At 39.6% G+C, this 15,585-nt stretch overlaps 1 protein-coding gene across 5 annotated transcripts in view; it reads right to left on the bottom strand.

Annotated features, from left to right (window-relative positions):
* Positions 1-15,585, bottom strand: part of NIM1K (NIM1 serine/threonine protein kinase) — a 28,662-nt gene that overhangs the window by 11,517 nt on the left and 1,560 nt on the right. Inside the window, exons 2-3 of one of the 5 annotated variants that reach the window (XM_039390748.1) lie at positions 14,524-14,853; positions 3,446-3,618 (exon numbers count right to left, since the gene is read on the bottom strand). The gene's annotated coding sequence lies outside the window, so the exon portion shown is untranslated. Of the gene's footprint in view, positions 1-3,445; positions 3,619-7,135; positions 7,651-9,846; positions 14,854-15,585 lie in introns of those variants that run through there. The other 4 variants (XR_005567051.1, XR_005567052.1, XM_027745635.2 and 1 more) reach the window with 4 other exon arrangements.

Below are 15,585 nucleotides of genomic sequence, written 5' to 3'. Positions count from 1 at the left end.
GTCAATCCTGTAACCTCCTGGCATCTGGCCAATGGGTGAGGTGTTCCCTGTCTTTTGAGATGAGCTATTTCAGTATTCCTGGTGTTAGAAGAATATATGCCATCTATTTATGGCCTACATTCCTTCCTGTATTCTAAACCAGTAAAATCTACCCTGATATCACACAAAAGGGCACTGGCTGTAAAAGAAATTCTAAGAGAGAAGGGAAAACAAGGAAATCAGAAGCGATCCAAATACAATGAAGGACAATAATTTAATTTTTTTTTTGCCAGTCTGGCTGACTGGTGACCTGAAGAACCTCAGGAGAACTTATCTGCCCAAATAATAACTTTAAAAAACAAAATAAACAATCAAAAGAAAACAAAACCAAAACCAAACCAAACCAAAACAAAACCACTACAAAAAGCAAAACAAGACAGTGAACAAATGTATCAATCCTTTAAGACTTGTGCCAGCCCAACACTGCTGTAGTTTAACCTTGTTTTTCAAACTGACATTCTAGTACTATTTTAACTGCTAAATACCCTCAGGCTTCAGCTGCAGGCTCAGTTTAAACCCTGCATCACAACTGTAAGGAAATTTGGAATGAAAGCAAAAAGGATCAAACCAAGAGAGAGATCACTGGATATACAGACTTTGGTTCCTAAAACCCCATCTTGACAGATATATGTGACATCTAAGTGACTTGGTTTTAAGAAGCTTTGAATGGAGCATATGAAAACACACAAGCAGCTAGACCAAGGCTCCAAGCACTGTGTTTTGCAAATTGGTCTCTTTTATTAAGCCTGTCTTTCAGAGAGGCAAAAAACCACTCAGCTTTGAGTGCTTAAATTGCTGCAGCCCTTGTTATAGTGAATGTGAAAGAAGCCACACTGGAGGGTCTCCTACCACTCAAATCCTCAGAGTAACAGGGGTTTTATGAGGATGCCACTGGATATTGCAACACATTCACCAGAGTTCCCTTTTCAGGCCCTCTGCTGTCTAGCCCAAGGAGATGAAGATTTTGAAGGTATTTCCCTAGGGTAGGGAATTAGCTTAATTTGTGTAAATTCCTTTGAAGAACAGCATGTCTCCTGCTTAGCACATTATATGCACCATGAGCCAACTCCAGAACCAAACTGAATTTAAAGTAGCAGGGATTTTTCTAATGTCATTTGCAGGAAAAATATTGTCCCCTTTTTTTAATCGTAGCTTTGAAAGTACAGTTGTTGCAAGCAAATACCAACAATCTAGTATACTCCTGTGTATAGAAGACCTATCTTTTATAAAAGACAGAACAGTTCACAATATCTGTACCACAGACCACACATGACACAAAAGCTCTGCTGTGCAGCCAGACACACAGGGAAAATAACAGCTCCACTTTTCTGCTTTTGCTACAGTAATATTGAGTGCACAGCTGTTGTGGCCAAAGGAAATCAACATTTTTTCAAGGTTTGCCCTGAGCACATTTTTTGATTTAAGAAGCACTCTCAGTCTTACTTCTGTGAATGCCAGAAAACAGAGAGTGCCTATATAAAACACAACCCTGAGCTTCATAGGAGTTGTTAAAAAAAAAAACAAACAACTTTTCAAAACACAAAATATAGCACAGTTACAGGCTGAATGCAGACCTGTATATTCCCAGATCAAGTGGGAGGAAATACTAACAGCAGAGAACCTCCGGAAACAACTTGCTCTCTCTGCCCAGGGCCACATGCCACCCATTTCTGTACATCCCAGAATTACTGCAGTTAGTTGGTATAGCACTCAGTTTGCCCTTGGCCTTACCCATCTAAGAGAAGGTCACTCTAAACAAACCTACGTCCTGAGGACCTCGCTGCCACCGTCCAAGCTCGCTTGGCCCCGGCAGATGAACCTTAGGATTAAAGGGTGGGCTCAGTTCAGCGCACACTGTGTCTCACCTAAAAAATCCACTGCGCAGGCTTGAAGGCTTTACCCACTTTTGCAAAGCCCTGTATTGATATCTTCTACAAATGCAGTTGTATTGGCCTTTTTAGCCACCAGCGCGCTTGTGACAAACGTGGGTAGAGACCTTTCCCAAATCTTTGTTCGCCAAGCCCAGCCATGACTCAGTTTGCCAGTTATTGTTTGACAAAAACCAGACATGATGAACATTATTCTTATCAACTTCCTGCTGTGCCTGGGAACGCTTTGATAGCAGCCACAGTGATGCCCCTGAGCTGGCAGGTGACCAAGGCATCACTGCTGTTCCTGTGCTGTGCTGGACAGGCTGGAACTCCTGTGGGAACTCGAGCTGAAGGGACTGTGACCTGCAGATGAGTCCATGTGGGAGCAGGTGCATCTCAAAGCATCTGTGGCCGTGGTTATGACTGTGCCACAGCTAGTATGCCTCTAAAGGGATTATGGTGCATTTCAAAGCCACTGTGGCTGTGGATAAGTCTCTCCTAGAGCAGGTATATATATCTCTGAGGAGACTGGCTCAGAGATAAAGCTCCACTCCAAGCAGGTACAATCCTGTGATCTGTGAGTAAGTCCAAGCTGGAGCAGGGGCAAGGGGAGAACTTCACTGCAATGTTAAACCATGACATGTTGACCTTAATCATCTTAAGGATATTCCGACCTAAATGATTCTATCATTCTCAGCCTTATAAATATTCTTGCCTAAGACACGGCATTGTTTTTCCACATACAGAATACTAACATATGCAGCAGCCCTGGCTGAAACAGAACATAAACACCTCCAGTGGATTCTATGTGAAACTGTACTGACTCCTTCACCACAACCACCTTCTGTTGTACACACTGTTATCAAACCAAGAAAACAACAATTCTGATGTAAAAAGGAAAAAACAGCCACAAAACCACCCCTCCACATTAGAACACACCAACTCTTGCCTACAACTTAATTCTACAATTGTAACTCAGAGGAGAAAACAATGGACTTTGAAACCTATTTAGAAGTTTAATAAGCCTGAGCCCTGCATACTGAAGCAGGATACATGTGGATGCTTGCTCAAGTGTCCTTAACTGCACCAGAAAGACTGAAAACCCTTATCTTCTGGGTTGATCCCACACTCGTTCTGGAATGGACCCCTAAAGACAAACACAGTTATTTCACTGATGGAACCTGATCTCTCAAGGATTTTACCTGATCAGCCTATTCCCAGAGCTGCTGACGGGATACAGGCAGGAGCATGGAAAGCACAACTTGGCACAGGTCACCGTAGAAGAAAACTATAGATCCAAGCAAGTTCCCATGTTCATTTAGTCCAACTTCCTTCTTGTCAAAACCAGAGATGGGAGATTGAGGAAAAACACACTGGTGTGCCCTAATCTGTAACCCAGCCTTAAAAGATCTTTCCATGATCTTTAGGCAGTGACTGGCTGTGTCTAGGGAGCGTTCCAGCTTGACTCACAAGACCCACCAGGGACTGACAGGCAGTTCTTGCCACACTGATATCAGGGTGCAGCACAGACTCACCTTTCCACCTCCCCAGGGGTTATCTGCTGACTGGCTGGCATAAGCTCTTGGATGAGAGATGAAGGAAGGATGCACAGAGCCCTCAGCACTCAAAGATCATGTAAGCCTACCAACACCGGCTGGGTGCAGCCCACCTGGTGGAGCCTCACATCAAATCCACAGTCTGTAGAGTGCTTAGGGTATATGGAAAAGAAAATCAATGCATAACAATCAACGCAACACAAACAATACTAAGCTAATACATTAATACTTGTGAAGTAGAAACTAAAATGAAGGGGGAAAAAAATCCCTTTCATCCTTTCACAGCTAGAAAGAAAATTAAAATTAATTACTTTGTCTTTGAATTGTGCAGAAAATTGCGTTAAAAGCAAAGACAAAAAAAGAATTTATTAGCAGAGCCCATTGATTTCCCAGGTCTTTGAAATACATGGGAGGGAATAATTTGAAGTCTGACTGTCTTTTGAAATTAAATTTACCCTTCAAAACTTTGACCCGGCCAGTCTATTTGATTTCCTTTCCTGAGGTATAACGCAAATTGGTCAATGTGCCTTGAAACTGTTCTTCTAGGATAAAATCAGTTTCCATTAAACATGTATTCAAAGTCAACAGAGATGCCTTTTAAATAACAGAAAAAACTCACATCTAATTCAGTTATTTCACTAAAAATGATTTTGACATATAAGTTTTCCGTGAAAATAAAAGAAATCCTCTGGAAAAAGCAAACTGTTGTACAAGAAGTAAGAAATAGGCAATACTTTGAGTCCCACTGAAATCACAGAAGAAATCAGTCTTTACTCATATCAAGAAAATGATTATATATTTAGGCAGATAAGCATTGCTAAGTAGGTGGCCTGCAATAAAATCACCCTACCATTATTTGCAAGGAAGAGAAATTTAAAATGTATTTCCATACAAGAAAAACAGAAAATGTTCTGGTTTGGATTGCCTATCATAGTTTTGTTTCACTACTCCTCACTTACTAGATTGGCCCTAGCAAATAGAAACATTACCTCTTACAATGTAATCAAGTTTATCACTCTATATGCACTCCTCAAAAGTACTGAGAACTAAAAGGTTAAGTACTTATAAGGTGATTTTTCAGTGTATCTGGGCAGAAGAAAAGCAGTTGATATTATTCTTCAGGGAGCAATTTGAAAAGATATAACAGATATCTTGCCCACTAAAGATTCCTTTTCCACTGGATTGAGAGCAGGAGTGAAATTAGGACAGGTATTTTTGAAACTGGGATCTAGAGAAAAAGTGTAATGTCAGCAAGAAATATTCAAGACAGCCCACTGCAAATTCAGCTGTTCTCTCAGTTTAATCTGCTGTGATGCATAGTAAGGATCCTAAGTGAGGGATATTAACCCAAAGAAGATAGAACACAACTCTAGATTTTACTCTTCTTTTGTGACTTTGGCTTCAGTATTGCTGCTAAATGCTTCACATGCAATCCCAGGCTCTTTTATAAGCCTTTTTTTCCCCTCCCCCTTAAACTTATCTGGTTTTGGAGCACTGAAAAATTCATAATATTGTCTCTCAAACCAAATGTTCAAATACATCAGTGTGTGCTGAGGAGGCTGTTCACCAACAGGTTTAGGCAACTGCCTTGTTCTGCTGCAAGGATCAGCAAAGAAGCCAGGGTTTGAAGGCAGGGAAAGCTGCCAGTGTTTGGGGGCAGGCACAGACCAAGACCCTTCTGGCTGGGAAGGTGCAAAAGAGGAACACTACAGAGGGCCAAGCAGTACAGGTCTCACTACTGATTCACTGAAAGGCAGAGTCATGCAAAAAAAAGCTGCTACATCTCAAATCCCTAAAAACCATCCTACTTTTCATATCACATTTGAACAGCAAAACCTTTCCTGACTTGAGTGAATATTAATGTTTATACATTTGGTTAGTATTTAATTTCATTAGCTAATCTCATTGGCATTTGTTCAGTATGTGTCCTTGAACTCAGACTATTATTATTATTATTATTATTATTATTATTATTGTCAAAATGAAGGTAAACAATGTTCCATTAGAAAGAACAGTGCAAATCTGAGTATCCAGCAGCATTAGGAAACCCATCAGTGTTCTTTCTACTTTACTTTTTCTAATTAAATCCACTGGAAAGGGAACTGTTTTTCCAAAGATTTTTGGAACAGCTAAATATATATCATCTGGCATGAACTGCCATACAAAAGATCATAACACTTACCACACAGAAGACCACAAAACATCTCAAAAGCTAAGACAGTTGATATTTTGTTAAAATGCTAATGAGTAACACATTCAATGTTCAAGTTTAGGGACAAGATTTTGTCAAATTTGAAAAATGGAAATTAAGAATAAGTCCACGGCATTACATGTAACTCTATTCTTACATGTAACTCTATGGTATTACACAGATACAAATTACATTCCATGATTTCAGGAAGTATAGGTTCACTACAGAAGCAAAAAGCAAATATACACTGAAGTACAGCATAAGCAAATTTTAAATTTTAGAATTTAAACCATAATCTTCCCTGCAAGGATCCACTCCCCCAGTGCAGTTCCATTACAGCCATCATTCACACAATACAATCTGAAAGCCCACGTTTACTTAAAAGTCTACAGGTAAGATACTCCAGTTCCTCACCTTCCCTCTATTTTCTCCTTGAAGAAACCTGCAGGAGAATTTCATATGAGAATCCAGAAATGCATCTGAGACTAGAGACATGCAGAAGAGTTTATAAGCTATTCCTATTAGACTAAAGTTCTGAAATAGCAATCTATTTTTAAACAGATGACAATGTAATGCTGCTAGTGGTTCATTCACTGACTAATCTATCCCGGATTTGCTTAATGCTCTACCCCTTTCCAGCAGCCTTCTATCAGCTCAAGAAAGAGCAGCTGCCTGAGGGAAGCAAAATTCAATGTAAGGGAAAAAACTCTAATTTCATTTTACTTTGTAAAATGGGGGGAAAAAAATGATAGGAAAACAATCAGAGGAACTAGTTCATAATTAGTGTTTAGGAAAAAAAGAGAAAGGAAAGAGAAAAAAATGGAGAGAGTAAAAAAATTGTAAGAGTCTGTACTACTTTAATGGTGATAATTGCTTGAGCACAACATATTTTTTTTCCATTTATCATTATAAACTATAAAAACCTCTTGGATAAGAGTTTTTTCAAGACACTTATGAATGCAACTGCTGTTTAAGTGGTATGCACATGAAATTATATTACCAGCAGGAAAGGGTTCTGAGAAAAAAATATGACTTTAAAACCACAATGATGCTTTGGTGTACTACTAAAGGCACACAGTGTCACTGGTGGATCATGTGACATGTCATTTAAAAACATAAAGTCATAAGACCTGCTAAGGTTTCTAGGACAGCTTTTGCAAATAGAGGAAAATGGGAACAAGAGATACAGAGGAAGGGCCTGTTCAGCTTTTCCAACTACACAGGCTAACACCATGAGGCCAGCAAGATAAGACACGAAATGCTTAATGTTGCCCTGAAATCTGAACAAAGTGCAGCTGGCAATCCAGAAGCTTACATTCTCTCAGGACAAACTCTGACTTGCCAGGTGCTGGGCAGGACATCAGCCTGGGCACAGTCAGAGCCTCTGGAAGTAAAAGGCCAAGTTCTCACCCCTTCTCAAGAAGGGCACCCTTCCACATCCCTGATTATTAAAAACTGCATCATGAAGAACTGCAGAGTCAAAACCAAAACCTTTTACTCTTCACAGCCATTTACAAATGACATTACATTGTTTTAGCACTACAGAGTGATAGCAGAAATCAGGTCTGGAAATGAAGACATTTGCAGTATTTGCAGTAACAGCTTTACTTCCAGGTAAGAGGGGACATTTGACTTATTTGCTCTCCTATACCCTCTATCTAGCAAACAAGTTCCATTAAGAGCCTGAAGCCTCTCAGAAAGCAGCCTCACGATCAGCTCCTGAAGAGGTGTATTTGAAGAAATTCTCCATCAAGCATCTCAGAGTAGACATGACACTGCCTTTAATCTTGCCTGGTGATGTACCATGTGTGAACAGTCAACACTACCTTGAGCTATACCTGCCTGCTTTGCTGGCACTAAGCTTTTCAGCCTCTAACACAATGATTAAGAGCTTCTTCTGGTTCCTTCAAAGGTCTCCGACTCAACCTTGATGGACAATATTCACTCTCCTGTCTCTCCATGGCAGCAGCATTTCTCAGTGCCACAGCACCAGCTGAGAGAGAAAAAGAAAGAAAATGCATGTCTCTTGCATCCTCTTCATATAATTAGTACTTAACCCACCTAATCACACCACTTAATCTGGTGACACCATGCAGAGCTCAACAGGACTGGAAAGAGATTATTCTCATAACCTCTAAACCACAGGGCTGGCATCATTTGGTTTACTGGATGAAAGAACTTCATACATTTCTGTCTCTCATTTTAAACCTGGGGGTACCCCTAACCACTCGAAAGGCAAGGATGGAGTTATTTACGGCAGTGATCACGTACTCCAAAAACAGAGAACCATTAATTTGAAAGCCTCTTCCCATCTCAAAGCCAGCATCAAGCTGATATCCTGCACCCCCTGCACTCTCCAGACAGAACTCCACAATTTTTCACAGACATGATACGGAACTGAACATATACACCACTTGTGTGCAAAGTTAAATCAAAAGCCAAGCAAAAAGGCAACTTCTCCTTGCTATGCTCTATTCTTGTTCATGAAAATGAAATGCGATGTGCACATAGACTAACGTATTGTTCACTTTAGGCAATGCCACAACTTCTGCTTACTACCCCTGATGAGGATACTCCTAGTATTCCTTTAAGGTGTTTTACATATTTTTCCAGAGTAACAAAAAATGCACATAACTTTCTGCTTGTATGTACTGTTCACTTCACAGAAGTAAACAGGTTAAGCCAACAGCTTTAATGAGTTGTTACTTTACGCCCAAGACAATCACACAAAAATGACCACAAAGTTTCATAAATTGTTGGAATCGAACTTGAAAGATTGCTAAAGGACCAAGGCTGCTAGTGTGATGGATGAAATTAAAACAACAGAGTCTCATTTGTGATGAAGAAGGAATCTGTTCACCTTTCCTATTTTAGTACCAACAATGGACTTTCTCATCATGTAAAGGAGTCTTAACAATACATTTCCTAAATCTGAACTTCTTATTACAGCAGTAAATTTAAGACAGAATTCTGAGCTTTGAAAAGTTCTGCAATGCTACTGAATCAGATTAAAAAAAAATTATACTGGGACTTCACATATGGCCTGATGAAGCTGAGTTCTCTTCCTTCAGCCAATATGAGAATTCCAGTTATAACAAAGTTTTCTTGCAATTATTATTTCAGAATAATTTAGATTGTCTTTTAATTCTGATTTCTAACATACTAATTCGAGGAAGACAGAAAAAATACTGTTACTAGAGGCATTTTTTCATCCTTCCTCAAGTGGTTTCACCAGCTGACCTAGTGTTTATGCTTCAAGATTCAGACAAAAACCAGACATCTTTTGAGCATCTCCATATCACTTCTGTACTGAAACACATTTGTCAATCTCTCTATTAGCAGAATGTCTTACACATATGAAAATTATGGTAGCAGTGTAAAACTTGACTACAAATACAAACAGAATGAGAATCCAAATAAACTTTAAAATTACAGAGACCTTGGCAGACAGTGCTTGTTCAGAGCCCTGAGATCCCTTAAATACACCACGCTATATTTACTACTGGGAGGATTAGCGGAGACCAACATCAAAAGTGAACTGCCATTGCTAAAGCTGCCAAACTTAGGGAGTCTTCACAAAGTATTTCTGAAGCATAAAATTTCTGTGGAACTGTATTGCACCTAATTGTCATCTCAGTATCTATCAAGTGAAGCTCAGGTCCTTGGTGGAAAAAGGCTCCAATATAATCAAAGAATTGATTCTCATTTTCATGCTGCAACAGTCAGGAACCAGGCTCCTCTGTAGCACCATTTTGTGCAGATTACCAGCCACAACATCAAGACCATTGCTGAGTCTGCAAGACTTCAAAGCCCAGGCTCCTTTACTGAATGCATTCACCAAAACTGTCTCTGACTTTAAAATTTTCTCAGCATTTTTCTTCACATTTGCAGATAATTACACTTGTTTCTAAGGTGACATGAATAGTAACATCAAATGAGAAGAAGGCTTTTCTCACTGTGTGGACACAAATCAGAGAAACATATGCTCCTTTGACGGAACCAGGAAAACAAAAGCAGGGTCAGATAAAAGTACGTAACCTCAAGGGTTCTCACTCAACTTTTTCCCCCTGTACTACAGCCCTAATTCCACGTTTCTATTTTACATCCTTCTGATCCCACACTCAATTATATCTTACAATGTACCTATCACACAGACACATGTGTAAGCAGATAGCCACCACAGACTCACATGTGCGATATCCAAGGAAAACCTGCCAGAGAACTGGGGTTGCCGCAATTCCTCTCCCCACACTGGCTCTGACTACCACCAAAGCACCCACTGCTGTTATCACTAGCTTTTCCCTCCCAACAGGCTGCCAGCGGTTGTTCCTCACTTGCCTAAAGAGAGCAAAGCATGGAGTGGAGGTCAATGGAAACAGCTTCTCCCATTCACCCCAAGATATTGCAAGTCAACAGGTGGAGCAATTTCCAGTTAAATGTCACTGTCACTGTGGGCAGCCCAGTGCAATACAGCACATTCAAAATCATTTAGTATACTCATCCAGCCACATAAAGGCTTTTAGCATTAAGAAGTTCTCAGGTCAGACTGGACAGAGGAAAAATAACCGAGAAGAAAACAAGGATACTGCCAAGACAGGCTCTTCTCTGAAGGAAACAATTTCTGAAACAACACATCTGTACAGGAAGCTACATTCTTATGGTGAGTTACTGATGTGTTGGCTCCACTTTTCAGTTTCATTGATACCATTGTCTTGATACCATTGTCATTGATACCATTTCAGTTTCATTGATATCGTTGTCTTTTCCCTATGAATAGCCCAAGATTCGATGTCCCGAAAAAGTATCTTTTTTAGTAAAGGTCCTGTATGGCCCCATATGTTGGTTATGTGGAGCTGATAAAGGCAATTTAGTTTCTTTTAAGAACGTGAAGTTATTCCACATCCGGAATAAAACAACTTCCATATGTTTTTAAACAAAACAAACCCAACAGAACCCATGTCAAAAGACCTACCACAAAATAACCTCATCACTGGAACACCTACTCAGATTTTGGTGGTGTATTTGAATCCCTGTCCTAAGCCCTGAAGAAGGGTTTCAGATGCAGTCTTTCCATGTGCAGAAGAACACTATCACTGCTCAACTATCCTACAGGCATGCCTTAAAAAACCCATAAGCGCCTTTAAAGTAAATTTCTAAAAGGTTAGACAGAAGACAGTTCACTGACTGTGATGCAGAGCCATGCAGCAATTTACACACAAAATTTATGCATGAAACTATCACCCCCTCATGTGAAGAAAAGTTAAAAAATATTTTCTCAACATCAGGCTTCATGGGCATAGCTCTGTGTGAGACACCCAAATAATGTGATGTTTAGCAAGAATTAAGCCTCAGTCACAATGAGTTTGTTCTGCTAAGTACAGAATTTTTGGCAACACCAATCTCTATTCCTATATATTCAATATAATTTGCTTAATGACTAAATATTCATGTCATGTGTTGGGCTAGTTTCCAGGTATTTCTTAACTTCAATCTTTGATTTTTCTACCAAACATGTTCTCAGGCGGTGTACCAGCGTGAATTTATGCTGATACTTTTGGTCTGTGCTTGGCCCTGCCACCTGTGAAAGCTTTGCTCTTTCCCTGCCAAGTTATGGGAAAACAAGCACTGATAAACCGGAAAGTTGCCCTTGAAGAGAGCTTCTTGTACAAACTGTTTTAATTGGTATTCCGTGATTGGCTAGTTGTCCTCCAAGGTCGCTTGAAGGAGAGATTTAGGAGGATGATGAAGGATGCCCCCAGACTCATTTGGAAAAGACCCCCCTGAGTACAATATGCAGGCGCAGGGAATGCCACGCGTGAGCAGAAGGGGTGCACTGACATAACCGGGAGGTGGGACTGAGGGCCTTGGGCTGGGCGGTGCTGGCCACACCTGGGAGGTTGTGGTCACTCAATTAATTGCATAAAAAGCAGATAGTGCTTTCTTGGGGGGAGCTAACTTCACACCAAGGACAATGTTGCCATTGGCGGGGACGCCTGCCAGTTTGTGAACTTACTGACTCTCCAGGGATGCAGCTTCTGCTCGGGGTAATTATAGGCATGCTAGGTCGGTAAGATAACTGTATGGGCAACAGCTGGGTAACTGGGGAGGTCGTGCTGGGGGCTTATTTCTCTCCTCCTTCCTCCCTTTTGGGTTTGTTCGTTTTGTTGGCCACCTCTTGGTAATAAATATTGGTTTTTGTTAAGCTTTTAACGGTGTCATGGTTTCAAGTTTCAGTATGGTTTTGAACCCTCCCTAATACAGGCGGTCATTGAATCCAGGGTCATCAGAGACCAGCAAAGAGGATGATATAATCCGCATCCGGGAAAAAGGCCAAACCCAGCTCTTACTGATGCTCCTATGCTTTGATTCTGAAGGGAAACCTGCATCTTATTTTTCTCTACTTAGCAAGATATCAGCTGTTTCAAGTGATATCAAGAAACCAAAAGGGGTTTGGGACAGAAAAAAGCACAAGGGATTAAAAAACCCCAAAGCAAAACCCTAAGGAAGAATAAGCAAGAAGGCACTGAAATAAAATCTTTACAAATCTTCATTACTTATGAAAAAAGTTGTCAATCTTAATTGCAACTGAACTGCTGTCAAGAGAAATCTTTGCCAAATGGAGCTGATTACACTTCAAATTAAAATAAAAATTTGTCATTGATATGCTGTGGAAGCTGACACTTTGCATTAGTATTATTTCTGAAAAGCTAACATCCCTGGCTAAACATCCCTGGAAAACTCAAATCCCTATGCACCTCTGGCATGCTACTTGATAGCTCAAACAGCCTTGTGCACTGCTGAAAGTAAGTAAAGAAAGACTTCCCTTTAAATGCCAATGAAAATGTGCCACTGGAAATTAAACACTGATTACTCATCTTAAATGTTAGATTTACTGAAGCTGGTAAGTGATCAGCTCTCCTTCAGTGCAATAATGCCATGCTTGGCCAGAGAAGTGGAACTTTATTTATTATTTATTATTTATTGAAAGAAACTCTTCAACTTGAGTTCTGCAAAACCAAATGAGGATTCTATGGAATCCGTAACCAATGAAAAAAACCCCAAACTTACACTGCTCTGTCATGCATAAAAATGAAACCAAAACTGAGAAGCGCTGGTAGACTATCCTTCTATAATTATTAGTGTACTTTCATGCTGTCCCTCTCAGCCCACAATTAATTCATGGTGGCCTGGCAGGGCAGAGAAGACAACTGCCAGTGCAATCAACTCCTGCAGGACTAAGGAAAGCTGATTCTTTCAAGTGTGCTCTAAGGAAAACTGCATTATCTATGGGCCTGCTGTGCAGGACAGGGCTGACATTTTACACAAACACAGCCCCTAGAAGAGGCCACGTGAACTGAGCCTGATTACCTTGACTTCATGAAACCTTTTACAAACACTGAAGTTCACAAGTACATTTCAGCAAACTACACGAAAAGCTATGGAAGTAATAATTGCAAATAATAATGGAAATAATATTGAAATAATAATTGCAAAATAATAAAATACACTAATTATAAAATAATGAAAGAAGGTTCAAGACACACCAGGAGTAGTTGTCTTGAATTGTTCAATGCCAGATGAGTTTCCAAGCACACCCTAACAGCCTTGCAGGGAATACTCATGTTTCTTAACTTCCTTTCAGATTAAATACCTCCTTAATTTGCAACAAGAGCTTTAGAGGTCATGATAGCATCAGCACGCATTGCTACACAGTGTAATAACCAGGTTCTCTTAATGAGGGACTATCGAGCCCTTAAACTTCTGATATAATTTCTAAAACATAAATGACATCATAATTCAGACTGAGAAAAATTACATTAATTATAAACACCTGAAGAATACGGGACGTGGGACACTGAGCCAAGTTGTACACTGCTATTACAGCAGCAAATTGCTCCATGGCTTAACACCATGTCCTTCCTAGAAAACTGGAGGCGTACTGGCTGGACTCCGGGTGCTATTTTCAGAGAAGTGAACAGACAGCATTTAAACCAGCTGTTATCTATCTGTTCAGTATTGATGATCTAATTTGGAAACGGGATTAAACTGCACGCACAGATTAATACACTGCTGTGCAGCTGCATGGATTTGTGATTGTCATGACAACCAGCAGAAAATGTATCCCAATAATCTTCTACGAGCAGATCTGTCTCCATGCAGCACTAAGAAGATTTATCACTAGCACAGACATACTTACAATTATTTCATTGCAGATATCGAGAGTGGTATAATCTCTAACCCTCTCTGCATCTTAAAATACCAATTCACAACCAGAAGAGAGGCTCAACGTATGAATGAATGCTTAAAGCAATGAAAATCCTTGGAAGCTGTTGGAAATGTATAATTTCTGAGAAAATATTAGTGTTTTCCAAGTAATTTTTCGTGGTTCTGAGTGTGCAAATTTGTATTTATTTTATAAGCATAACAAACTCAGTATTATCCCTATACTTCCCACATTAGGCATAGTCTCATATTTCAAGCAAGATTTCTATTTTGGAGTTATCTTTTTTCCTAACTTGTTTTCCTTGCAATAAGAAGAGTCTTTGGGAAGAGTCTTTGGTTTTATGCCTCAGGAGAGAAAGTCAGAAAGCAGGACAGTGTTTCCAGTTCCATTACTGCCTGCTTGCAGAATTATTTAGTCTGTGTAACCATAAAAAATACAGAAAATTAAAAAGGGGAAAATAAAAGCCATTTATGTACTTTACAGGAAGACTTAGAGGCTGAGCTAAATAATGTTTGCCAAGTGTCCCAAAAGAGAGCTGTCTATGCATGAAGGACTACTTTCTTTCCAAACACAAGGAAGAGCCATGCTGGAGATTTTTCTAGTGTTAGCCAAGAATTTCAAAGGTTGAAATTTATTTCCCACCTCACAGTAAAAATCAGGAAAAGAAGCAAACACGCCCTACTTCCAGGGCTTTGGAATAACACTGGAGGCTACAACTGGCCATGAAAAAGTTGTGTGGTATTCGCAGCTGTAAGCAGTTAATCCTTCTAAGAGCACCTTTTGGACATGTATCTTACAACCACCTCAGTTACACGTGCTTCCCCAAGCAAAGCTCTACAGCTGCCACGATGCTGTGTCTGCTTGGGTCAGTGCTGTGTATCTCGTGGAACAGGAACTTGCAGTGGCTCCACTCCATGGAGCATCTCATTTCCTCAGAGGTGAAATCCAGAAAATCCTGCTATGAAGTTCAACCTACAGGAACCAAAGAAAAATCCTTTTTAGCAAAGGGCTAATAGATCAGTTTATTGCAATGTGGAGGCAGTACGAACAAACAAATATTTTCCAGTGCCACTTAATTGCCTTCGAAATTGCCTAGTAAGATCAGAATGTATTATAATGAATTATTTGCATTTGCAATAGTGCAAATCCTTTCTCAGTTTACAAAATCACTATTTTCATCTAATAAAGCTATGGACTCCACAACTGGACAATATTTTTAAAATACCCCAGAAGGTGCGATTTAAAAAAAACAACTTGGAAATATTCCAAATAAGCAATTGTTAAGTATAAGAATATCAGCATATTCAGGCATCTCTATTTTGTAGTTCCCAAACAGACCTACTATCTATCTATCTATCTATCTATCTATCTATCTATCTATCTATGAAGTCCTTGCGTCTCGTTGTGAGATAAGATACTATTTAGAAAAGAAGTCTCAGTTGAACTAAAGGCACTAGAAGATGGATGATAATATTTAAGTGGACAGGAAAAATAAACTCAAATTATTTGCTCATTTACAGTCATGAGATTGCTCAGCTCCTGGAACTGGTATAGATCTGAGAAAATATTTAAAAAGTAAATACATAGTGCAAGAAAAAATATCATATATATAATTTAGGACCCTTTTGGATAGACTTATACATCTTAAATTCAGGTGGATTTTTTTAATATACATATAAACAAACACTCCTCTCTCTCTGAAAA

Source organism: Pipra filicauda, unplaced genomic scaffold (genome assembly GCF_003945595.2).
Source record: "Pipra filicauda isolate LSUMZ 115617 unplaced genomic scaffold, ASM394559v2 scaffold86_size2582843_pilon, whole genome shotgun sequence".
Classification (NCBI taxonomy): domain Eukaryota; kingdom Metazoa; phylum Chordata; class Aves; order Passeriformes; family Pipridae; genus Pipra; species Pipra filicauda.
This window is presented reverse-complemented; position numbering and strand designations above follow the sequence as displayed.